General features: G+C 48.1%; 1 long non-coding RNA gene across 1 annotated transcript; it reads right to left on the bottom strand.

The window, feature by feature from the left end:
- Nucleotides 1–8,230: 8,230 nt before the first annotated feature.
- On the bottom strand, nt 8,231–8,909 carry LOC141213654 (uncharacterized). The gene is made up of 3 exons (XR_012283073.1): nt 8,802–8,909; nt 8,472–8,719; nt 8,231–8,383 (listed from the first exon to the last, which is right to left on the bottom strand). It is a non-coding gene; the product is annotated as an uncharacterized lncRNA (long non-coding RNA).
- Nucleotides 8,910–10,894: the final 1,985 nt, after the last annotated feature.

The raw sequence follows: 10,894 nt of genomic DNA, 5'->3' as shown, positions 1-10,894 counted from the left end.
TATAATATTCTGCAGTAGATGAGCTGTATATTATAATATTCTGCAGTAGATGAGCTGTATATTATAATATTCTGCAGTAGATGAGCTGTATATTATAATATTCTGCAGTAGATGAGCTGTATATTATAATATTCTGCAGAAGATGAGCTGTATATTATAATATTCTGCAGAAGATGAGTTGTATATTATAATATTCTGCAGCGGAGGACAGAGGAGCCGAGGACAGAGCGGAGGACGGAGCGGAGGCCGGAGGGGAGGACGGAGTGGAGGGCGGAGGGGAGGACAGAGGGGAGGTCGGAGCGGAGGCCGGAGGGGACACTTCTCTGCAGCTTGATAAGAGACGTGTCTGAGCCGCCATGGGCCCCGCGAGGGAGTACAGAGAGGCCGTCTATTCCTGGCAGCGGCCTCCGGCTTCCTCAGGGGCTTTCTGTGGCGGAATACGCCTGTGAGAAGAGCAGTGTGAACACAGCCTTACTGGCAGACACTGCGAGACTCTGTGCTGGACCCCACAATGTAACACGGGTATCCCCAGCTGAGAATAACCACAAGAGCCCAGCAGGGACACAGGAAACCCCGTGCTTTTATGTATCTTGGAGCCTACAGATTTACGTTACATAAGATAAAACAGATGAGACCCCCCCGGGATGAAATCCTATAACCCCCCCTATAAAGCGCAGCCAAGCTCCTCCCCTGTACAGTGATAACAGGACTATTATAGCGCTATTACAGGCGAGTAGGTAACGTGTCTCCAGCCAATAAGAGCGGCCCGTCCATTATCCAATCAGATTACAGAGGTGCCGGGGCAGCGACCAATCAGGACGCGCTGATGACAGTCCTGGATCGGCGGTCCCGGCTTCCCGTCCGTGCTCTTTATCGGTGTCCGCTCCGCTCTCAGGAGCGGCTGTCAGGCGGTGTCTAGTAACCGTCTGTGAATACGTTCCCGGCTTCCCTGCCTGTTACGCTGCTGGTGGAGGGCGGTTTGTGTTATGGCGTCTTATTACCTCCGTTACATGACAAGCGCTGGCTTGTCAGCTGCCGTGAGACTACAACTCCCAGCATGCCCGCCTATGTCCTGATGGTGCTGGTGTGCCGGGAGCTGTAATGTCGCCATGTTGGCTGTCCTGTGGCTTACTCTAGTCTTGCGCTGCCGCTAGACACCAGTAGGGGGAGCCCTGCGCATAGGATTTCATATATGGGCTCTATAACACAAGTCTGTTCCCCGGGCTCCCCCTGGTGGTGGATGCAGGTATAGCATGGGGCTGAATGATGAGCTGCTCTTCGCCCGGCTTCTGTAGTTAGAGAGAAACCTCCCTACTAATTCTCTGGGGTTTCCTCTTCTCCTTGTCTCTACAGTCTGTGGTAGTGCAGATGAATCATGTACTGCTGAATACATGGACCTGATGCATGAAGACTAGTGATGAGCGAGCATGCTCTCTACTGCTCGGTGCTCGCCCCAGCATCTCACTGCTCGAGATGCTCCACGCTCGCCGAGTATTTCCGGGGTTGCTCGGCGGGAGCTCGAGTCCCCTCCCTGCATGCTTGTTGCTCTTTACCGAGCTAATGAACATGCAGGGATTGCCTGTCACTCATTGTAATGCCGCAGCCATGTTGGTTGTGGCATTACAGTGATTGGCTGGCCGCACAGAGTCATCAGGTCTATATCAGACCTGGGGCCGCTGTGCTCGTCAGTCACTCCGGAATCAGACAGTGTAGGGAGAGCAGGTAGATCTGTGGCTCACACCGCCGAGCCTAAAGCCAGGCATGGACGTGTGTGACAATGGCCGGACCCTGGTGGCAGCTCTGAGGCGAGCTCACACATGTACCATGCCTGGCCCATGTGCTTAACCTCGTGGTTCAGCGCTGTCTCAAATCCTACCTGGAGCTGCCGGATCTGCTTGTTAAAGTACGCCGCCTGTGTGCCCATTTTAGAAAATCACCTCCAGCTTCCGCCGCCCTTGCCGTGTTTCCGCAGCGTTTGCAGCTTCCGGCTCATAGACTGGTATGTGATGTCCCTACGCGTTGGAACTCTACACTGCAGATGTTGGGAAGGATTTGTGAGCAGAAGACGGCAGTTGTTGACTACCAGCATCAACAAGGCCGTCGGTATTCAGTTCAGACTCCACACGTAACACCTCAGGAGTGGACATGGATGTCAGACATATCCTCCAAAACTTTGAGGACTCCACCAAGATGGTGAGTGGCGATGACGCCATAATTAGGCTATGTGCCCACGATGCAGAAATGAAGCAGAAAATTTCTGCATCATTTCTGCATCTCCCTGGCAGATTATGCATGCGTTTTTCCTGCAAAATACATGCGGATTTGAAGCGTTTTCACATGCGTTTCCGCATGCGGATTGACAAGCGCTTTCCAGGCGATTTTAGCATCACTTGGAAAGTGCTTGACAACTAGGTCACACTATATAAATCCATGCAACCGGCATGGATTTATATAGTGTGACCGTAAGAATGTTTAAAAATAAAAAAATAAACCTATACTTACCCTCCGATGGCCCGGCGTGTGTAGCTGCGCTCGCTTCTGTCTGCTAGCTGATCGCAGGACACTGCACTGAAGGGCCTGCGGTCACATGACTGTGACGTCACCGCAGGTCCTTCAGTCCTGCCCGCAAGCAAAGGGAAGGAGACCGGGGGCCATCAAAAGGTGAATATAAACTTTATTTTTTATTTTATTCTTTTTTTTACAGGTACAATGGTACCCAGGTCTGGATGAGAGTCTCCTCTCCTCCAGAACTGGGTACCATCCGCACATTGAAACGCATATAATCCGTGAGTACAAATGTACTGACACGAATTATGTGCGTCTCAATGCAAGTCAATGGCGGCGATAACGCAGCGCTTCCGCAAAATTAATGGACATGCTGCGGATTTTTGAGCGCAGCATAAACGCTGCGGAAATATCCGCAGCATGGGCATAGAACATGCGGAATCCCCTTGGGGACCATGGGGGGCGGATTACCTAGCGTTTAACAAGCGTTTATGCTGCGGAAATTCCACAGCATATACGCTTGAAAAACGCTATGTGGGCACTTAAGCCTTAGCGTCCCCATCCTGCTTCTGTCTTCTGAAATGCTCTCTGCTCACAATAAAAGAGTATGCACTGCTGGCGGAGCACAATGAGATGGAGCAAGGAACCATACAGGGTGATTACACACAGCCCAGCCTCATCTCATCCCAATGTGGATTGGGTGACAATGAGGAAGAGGAGGAGTAAGAACAGGAGCTAGTTTCCTGCGCTATAGATGGTACTATCTGCACTACTGTCATACCGTCTGTTCAGCGTGGATGGTCTGAGGACAGAGAGGAGGAGAGCATGGTCAGTGGTCCTATTGGTGAGGACACAGAAGTATTGCCTGTTAGCAGTCTGGCATGCATGGCTGAGTTTGTTACGCTGCCTTTCCCATGACCCTCGCGTTCTCAAAATTTTGGGTGACCGTCATTACTGGTTGGTGACACTTCTAGACCCACTCTACAAGTAGAAATTTCTATCTCTTATTCCTGAGGCGGACAGGTCTACAAAAATGGGGCAGTACCAGAAGGCCCTTGTTGCGGAACTATTAAAAATCTGAAAACGCTGGTGGCAGAGGTCACAGTTCGTTGGACAACCAAGCAGCAGAGGCGAGAGACACAACTCCAATCCAGCAGAGGCAGTGGAACACTGTCCAAGTTCTGGGAGAATTTTCTCTGCCCCTCCCAGGCCCTGAGGCTCGGGGTACTCTCACAAGGAGAGCAAAGTTTGGGAAGATGCTGAGGGAGTACCTTGCCGACCGTACCAACGTCCTCTGTAATTCCTCTGTGCCTTATAATTGTTTGGTATCCAAGCTGGATACATGGAATGAACTGGCTCTCTACGCCTTGGAGGTCCTGGCCTGCCCTGCCGCCAGTGTTTTATCAGAGCGGGTTTTTAGTGACGTTGGTGGAATTATAACTGATAAGCACATCCGCCTGTCAACTGAAAAGGCTGACTCTGATAAAAATGAACAAGGACTGGATTGGGCCAGACTTCTCAACACCACAGAATGAAAGCAGCGTAACATAAACTCAAACCAGTGTCTTTTTTTGGGAGGTGTTTTCACATGCACCTTTTCACACCCACACATGGGTATACGCTTCCTGATTTTGGTGGCTATTTGCTCTTGTCCTCCTCCTTCTCCTCATCATCCACCACCATATCACCAGGGTGACCGTGGTCCGTGATGCAACACCCACAAATTTTTTTAAAGGGTGTTTATGATGCCCATAAAAAAATTTTTTTATGTTGTATGTTATCTGTCAGGACCCTGTAATGGGTAATTGCTGCAGTGTAGACATGGCGGCTGATCAGTGCTGCTCATAGCACTATGGATCTGTCAGGTCCCTGTAATGGGTAATTGCTGCAGTGTAGACATGGCTGCTGATCAGTGCTGCTCATAGCACTATGGATCTGTCAGGACCCTGTAATGGGTAATTGCTGCAGTGTAGACATGGCTACTGATCAGTGCTGCTCATAGCAGAATGGATCTGTCAGGACCCTGTAATGGGTAATTGCTGCAGTGTAGACATGGCTGCTGATCAGTGCTGCTCATAGCAGAATGGATCTGTCAGGACCCTGTAATGGGTAATTGCTGCAGTGTAGACATGGCGGCTGATCAGTGCTGCTCATAGCACTATGGATCTGTCAGGACCCTGTAATGGTAATTGCTGCAGTGTAGACATGGCTGCTGATCAGTGCTGCTCATAGCACTATGGATCTGTCAGGTCCCTGTAATGGGTAATTGCTGCAGTGTAGACATGGCTGCTGATCAGTGCTGCTCATAGCACTATGGATCTGTCAGGACCCTGTAATGCGTAATTGCTGCAGTGTAGACACGGCTGCTGATCAGTGCTGCTCATAGCAATATGGATCTGTCAGGACCCTGTAATGGGTAATTGCTGCAGTGTAGACATGGCTGCTGATCAGTGCTGCTCATAGCACTATGGATCTGTCAGGTCCCTGTAATGGGTAATTGCTGCAGTGTAGACATGGCTGCTGATCAGTGCTGCTCATAGCACTATGGATCGATCAAGACCCTGTAATGGGTAATTGCTGCAGTGTAGACATGGCGGCTGATCAGTGCTGCTCATAACACTATGGATCTGTCAGGTCCCTGTAATGGGTAATTGCTGCAGTGTAGACATGGCTGCTGCTCAGTGCTGCTCATAGCAGAATGGATCTGTCAGGACCCTGTAATGGGTAATTGCTGCAGTGTAGACATGGCTACTGATCAGTGCTGCTCATAGCACTATGGATCTGTCAGGTCCCTGTAATGGGTAATTGCTGCAGTGTAGGCATAGCTGCTGATCAGTGCTGCTCATAGCACTATGGATCTGTCAGGTCCCTGTAATGGGTAATTGTTGCAGTGTAGACATGGCTGCTGATCAGTGCTGCTCATAGCACTATGGATCTGTCAGGACCCTGTAATGGGTAATTGCTGCAGTGTAGATATGGCTGCTGATCAGTGCTGCTCATAGCACTATGGATCGATCAAGACCCTGTAATGGGTAATTACTGCAGTGTAGACATGGCGGCTGATCAGTGCTGCTCATAACACTATGGATCTGTCAGGTCCCTGTAATGGGTAGTTGCTGCAGTGTAGACATGGCTGCTGCTCAGTGCTGCTCATAGCAGAATGGATCTGTCAGGACCCTGTAATGGGTAATTGCTGCAGTGTAGACATGGCTACTGATCAGTGCTGCTCATAGCACTATGGATCTGTCAGGTCCCTGTAATGGGTAATTGCTGCAGTGTAGACATGGCTGCTGATCAGTGCTGCTCATAGCAGTATGGATCTGTCAGGACCCTGTAATGGGTAATTGCTGCAGTGTAGACATGGCTGCTGATCAGTGCTGCTCATAACACTATGGATCTGTCAGGTCCCTGTAATGGGTAATTGCTGCAGTGTAGACATGGCTGCTGATCAGTGCTGCTCATAGCACTATGGATCTGTCAGGTCCCTGTAATGGGCAATTGCTGCAGTGTACACATGGCTCCTGATCAGTGCAGCTCATAGCACTATGGATCTGTCAGGTCCCTGTAATGGGTAATTGCTGCAGTGTAGACATGGCAGCTGATCAGTGCTGCTCATAGCACTATGGATCTGTCAGGTCCCTGTAATGGGCAATTGCTGCAGTGTACACATGGCTCCTGATCAGTGCAGCTCATAGCCCTATGGATCTGTCAGGACCCTGTAATGGGTAATTGCTGCAGTGTAGACATGGCGGCTGATCAGTGCTGCTCATAGCACTATGGATCTGTCAGGACCCTGTAATGGGTAATTGCTGCAGTGTAGACATGGCTGCTAATCAGTGCTGCTCATAGCCCTATGGATCTGTCAGGACCCTGTAATGGGTAATTGCTGCAGTGTAGACATGGCGGCTGATCAGTGCTGCTCATAGCACTATGGATCTGTCAGGTCCCTGTAATGGGTAATTGCTGCAGTGTAGACATTGCTGCTGATCAGTGCTGCTCATGGCTCTATGGATCTGTCCGGTTCCGGTAATGGGTAATTGCTGCAGTGTAGACATGGCTACTGATCAGTGCTGCTCATGGCTCTATGGATCTGTCCGGTTCCTGTAATGGGTTGTTGCTGTGGTTGGAGGCACAGTCCTCTATTCTCTGGTCCTGGCATCTGCAGGAGGATCATCGCTATAACACTGGGCACCTGCTTACCAGGAATGGCTTCCTCTCCTGAGCTCACGCTATACTCCTCCTGACAAGGACCAGCATTATGAAGGGCTCCTCTAATATTCCTGAGTTGTGGTGTCAGGAGATTGTCCAGGGGTTGGTGAGGAGGACACTACTTGTTGGTGTGTTCTAAAATGAAACGTGGCTCATTCTTATATTTTGCCTGCAGAATCTGACTATAATGGCGACCGTGATCTACAGTGACCAGGAGAACGGTGATGTTAATGCTGCGCTGTTGTCCAGAGATCGTGCACAACTATCAGGTGCCGGTAAGTGGTTTCTAAAGGTAACGGCCGATCTGGCCCCAATTCATCAAGGGGTTTAATAGATTTCTAGCAGAACTCTGACAGGTCAAAACTTTTATGCAACTAGATGTTAATTTTTTTATATAATATATATATATAATTGGTTAGTATATGGGTACAGGAGGCGCTGTGGGCTCGTCACTACTAGTGGCAGCAAATTTGTGGACAGGGAACCAGGGTTGTCCAAATAAGTGTTGATATAGCCGAGAAGAAGTAAATTTGCGCTAGTGGTAGTGAACAGAAGGACGGCACGAGAGATTTTGAGTGCAAGGGATAATTTTATTTAATCGAACATGTGCTTAAAAATAGCTAGTTAAAATGATTCAAACTCAGTGAGGTCACTGGGTCGGATATAAGAATAGTTATTAAAAGTATTAAAAGTTATAAAATCGATAAATAGATCGGTGTCCACTGATACAAGGTAATCACTGATTGATAAAAATAGGCCTTTTTCCCTCGTAGTCTGAGGATGTTCGGTTGCAGTAGATGTATAAGGAGGCAAAGGCTTGTAGACCTGGTGGGATAGAATAGGAATGTATAAATATGGTATACTAATAAGCGATGGGGGAAGGGGTAGGTATCTGTTTGTCTGTGGTTACCTGATACTGGTGCCTCGTATGGGGTATGGAGGTTCACTGGTGGCACGTGTTGGTGCCTGGGAGGGAGGACGAGGGGTACCTAGAGTGGGGTACACAAAAAAATGTATGGATAAGTGGGGGTGGAACTCGACAGAGATGTCTCTGCTGGACTCTGAGTTGGGTCGTGAGTTACCTGTTCTTGGTATGGTACTCAATAGACTGTGGTAGTAGTTAGCTGTTGATCCACAGTAGCACTGCTACTGGTGTGACAGTCAGCAGGCTGTGTGGATAATACTGGATTCACCGGAGCAGTACTATAGGGAGTGAGAGGAGACAAGTATTAAGAATAGGGTGCAGGGCTCAAGGGTTAAGGTACAGGGTTCAAAGAGGGTAGTTTTGGATTAGTTACCTTCTAGAGGGTAGCGGGGGGTGTCCTGATTATTTTGGATGACTAGGAGGTATCGGTCCTGGTCCTTCTTGGAGAGAGGTAGAGGATATGTCACACACGGCTGTGGGTTGATGATCTGAGTTAGATCTGCAGGGGGAAGGAATAGGGATAGATCATAAATTAACTGATGTAGCTGTGGTACAAGCCTTGGAGACAAGAGGTTTTGGGGTTACCTGTTGGTAGGTACAAGGGGCATCCAGGGACGTCTTAGAATGAGCTGGAGGTAGTAGTCCTGGTCCCTTGTTGAGTGGAGGTAGCACGAGGAGGTCAGAAGTAGGATGCAGCAAGAGGCTTGTACTAGCATGTAATGCCTCTGTTCGCTGTATAGAGATCTGTAGGGAGGGGGAGGGGGTGTATCTGTTAAGGTATCACTGGATTGTGGCTGTAGCCTCCAGTTTTTGCCCAGAGATCGTGATTTACCTGCTTCGTAGGGATTAGGGTGTCAATAGTAGATGCTGGTTCAGGTCTCCATAATGTAGATACAGCAGGGTGCTGTAGTAGGAGGCTATAGTTATGTCAGAGGTAACCAGAGATAGGATACAGTAGGAGGCTTATGTTTTCCTATGTTGGGTGCACCAGGAGGCTCTGGCTGGAAACAGTGGGTGCCAGATTCAGCAATAGGGAGGGTGGCTGGTGCAGAGCCCAACTGAAGGGGTTGATAGCAAGTACTGCGGGGAACAGGGAAAAACCGTTAGAGGGTCAGCTGCGTACAGTATGGACTTGGTGGGGCAGGGGCCCGTTGTTACTTACGGTCTGTAGAGGGCTTCACCGTCTGGGGGTGGTCGAGGTCCGGAGCGAGAGCGGAGTCCTGGCCGGTGACTGCCGCGTGCTCGCTACTTCCGGGTAGGAGGAGGAGAGAGAGAGTATGTGGAGAGCGCACGAGAGTGGGGCAGCGTGACGTGGGGTCACGTGGTGTGCAGCGTGCACAAGGTACGGAGGCCTGTGGGCGCCTCTTTAGCTGTGTTAAGGGTCAGTCCGACGCGTTTCAACAACTGCGGCTGTCTTCCTCAGGGATGGCTTAACCCAGTCAAATGGTGTCCTTATATATGCAGGGCTGGTGACGTCATAGGTCAATTTGTTAGTCATTAAATGCAAAGAGCTCTATTTCGCTGTTCAATCCTCTTGGTCTTAAGGTGTTCAGTTTAAAAATCCACTCACTTTCTTTCCTGGACATGCTCTTAATAAAATCTCCTTGTCTCCAGTTCTTGTGGACGATTTGTATACCTACTATTTTAATTCCTTTTATTGACCCATTGTGTTTTTTTATAAAGTGTTTTGAGAGAGGGTGGCCCATGTATTTATTTTTGATGTTCCTTAAATGTTCGTTGATCCTGATGTTCATAGGTCTTTTTGTTCTGCCTATATATAATTTGCCACATGGGCAATATAGCCCGTATATGACCCCTGTGGTGTTGCATGTTATAAAATCTGTGATGGGGTATATTTCTTTTTGGTGGCTGACAGTGTGTTGTTTTGGTGTGTTTAGGGTTTTGCATGTCTTACATTTTTTGCATGGAAAGAAGCCTTTTAGTTTTTGATGGAATGGGGTTTGAGGTTTTTGAGAACTGGTGTGTATCCTTACTGTGGGGGCTATAATTGATCCTAGGTTACGTGCCTTTTTGAAGATGAATTTGGGTCGGTTTGGGATTTTGTCATCGTGTTCGATTAAATAAAATTATCCCTTGCACTCAATATATATATATTTATTTATTTAAGCACTTTCACTCCAGCTCTGCCAAGTGGACGGAGCATGGTGAAGCCACCTGAGTCACAACTTTCCATAAATTAAGTGCACCCCATCACTATGGTGCGCCTCACCAGAAGTGTTAAGTGGAGTCCACCTCATAATAAACTTTGCTTTTACTTTTGCCCACCCATCTTTAAAGAATCTCTCCCATCAGTTTTTATTCTCTATATATTGCAGTCATCATATTATATAGCACTGTGTACTTACAATTGCTCATTTTGCCTTTCTACCCAGCTTATTGTCATTTACCTAATGGAAAAGAGATGTGATTAAAAACTGACTAGCTGAATCCTTCTAATCTCTATGTTAACACAAGGTGAACTTTTCCTGCATGAGTCATAAGTCCCTGCAGAGGAGGAGGGGGCAGCTGGGTCAGGAGGTGAAGAGGAGAATGATTTTTGCAGGGAAGAGGCTTCCTGTTTCTACATAGAAAAGAATTTACTGGGTAGAAAGGTAAAGTGAGCAATTGTTAGTACACAGTTCTATATAATTACAATATAGTAAGAGGATAAGCTCTGATGGGAGAGGTTCTTTAAGCCTGTCATGTATTGGGTAATGAGTTGGGGTGTCAGTCTCCATCAGTGCTGGCTGAACACTGACTATCCTGCTCAGATTACTACACATGGCGCTGCTCCTCCTCCCTGTAGTATGGGCTACGCAGGACGGTGCCGAGGCTCCAGATTCTACCTGCACAGCAACAAGGTCCCAACACTTCTACCTCTATAACTTGCCTAATGCAGACGCAATCCTGCAGCCTTTCCACTGAGATCTTGTCGGCCTTCTACACTGCCATGGCTTTGTCTGCACAATGTAGCTTAAAGGGAATGTCCACTTCTTAAGCATCCTAGAAGTCTACAATATAAGGTCAGTATTCCTCTAACCCTCTGCCTTATTTGGCTGCCATTGAAGGCAGTCAGCGAAATGGGTTCAATTTTCTATAGAAGTGGCAGAATTTAACCCCTTCCTGACCGTGTTATTTCCCATCTCTGCATTTTTCTTATTCTTCTAAGAGCAGTAACTTTATCTTTCTGTCAATACAGCCATATGAGGGTTTTTGTTTTTATGCCGTTCACTGATCAGGTAAATTATTTTTATA

This window comes from Phyllobates terribilis, unplaced genomic scaffold (genome assembly GCF_046119375.1).
Source record: "Phyllobates terribilis strain yellow unplaced genomic scaffold, ASM4611937v1 Scaffold_201__1_contigs__length_3545014, whole genome shotgun sequence".
NCBI classification, from domain to species: domain Eukaryota; kingdom Metazoa; phylum Chordata; class Amphibia; order Anura; family Dendrobatidae; genus Phyllobates; species Phyllobates terribilis.
The sequence above is the reverse complement of the archived record's forward strand: the minus strand, read 5'-3'. Positions and strand labels throughout refer to the sequence as shown.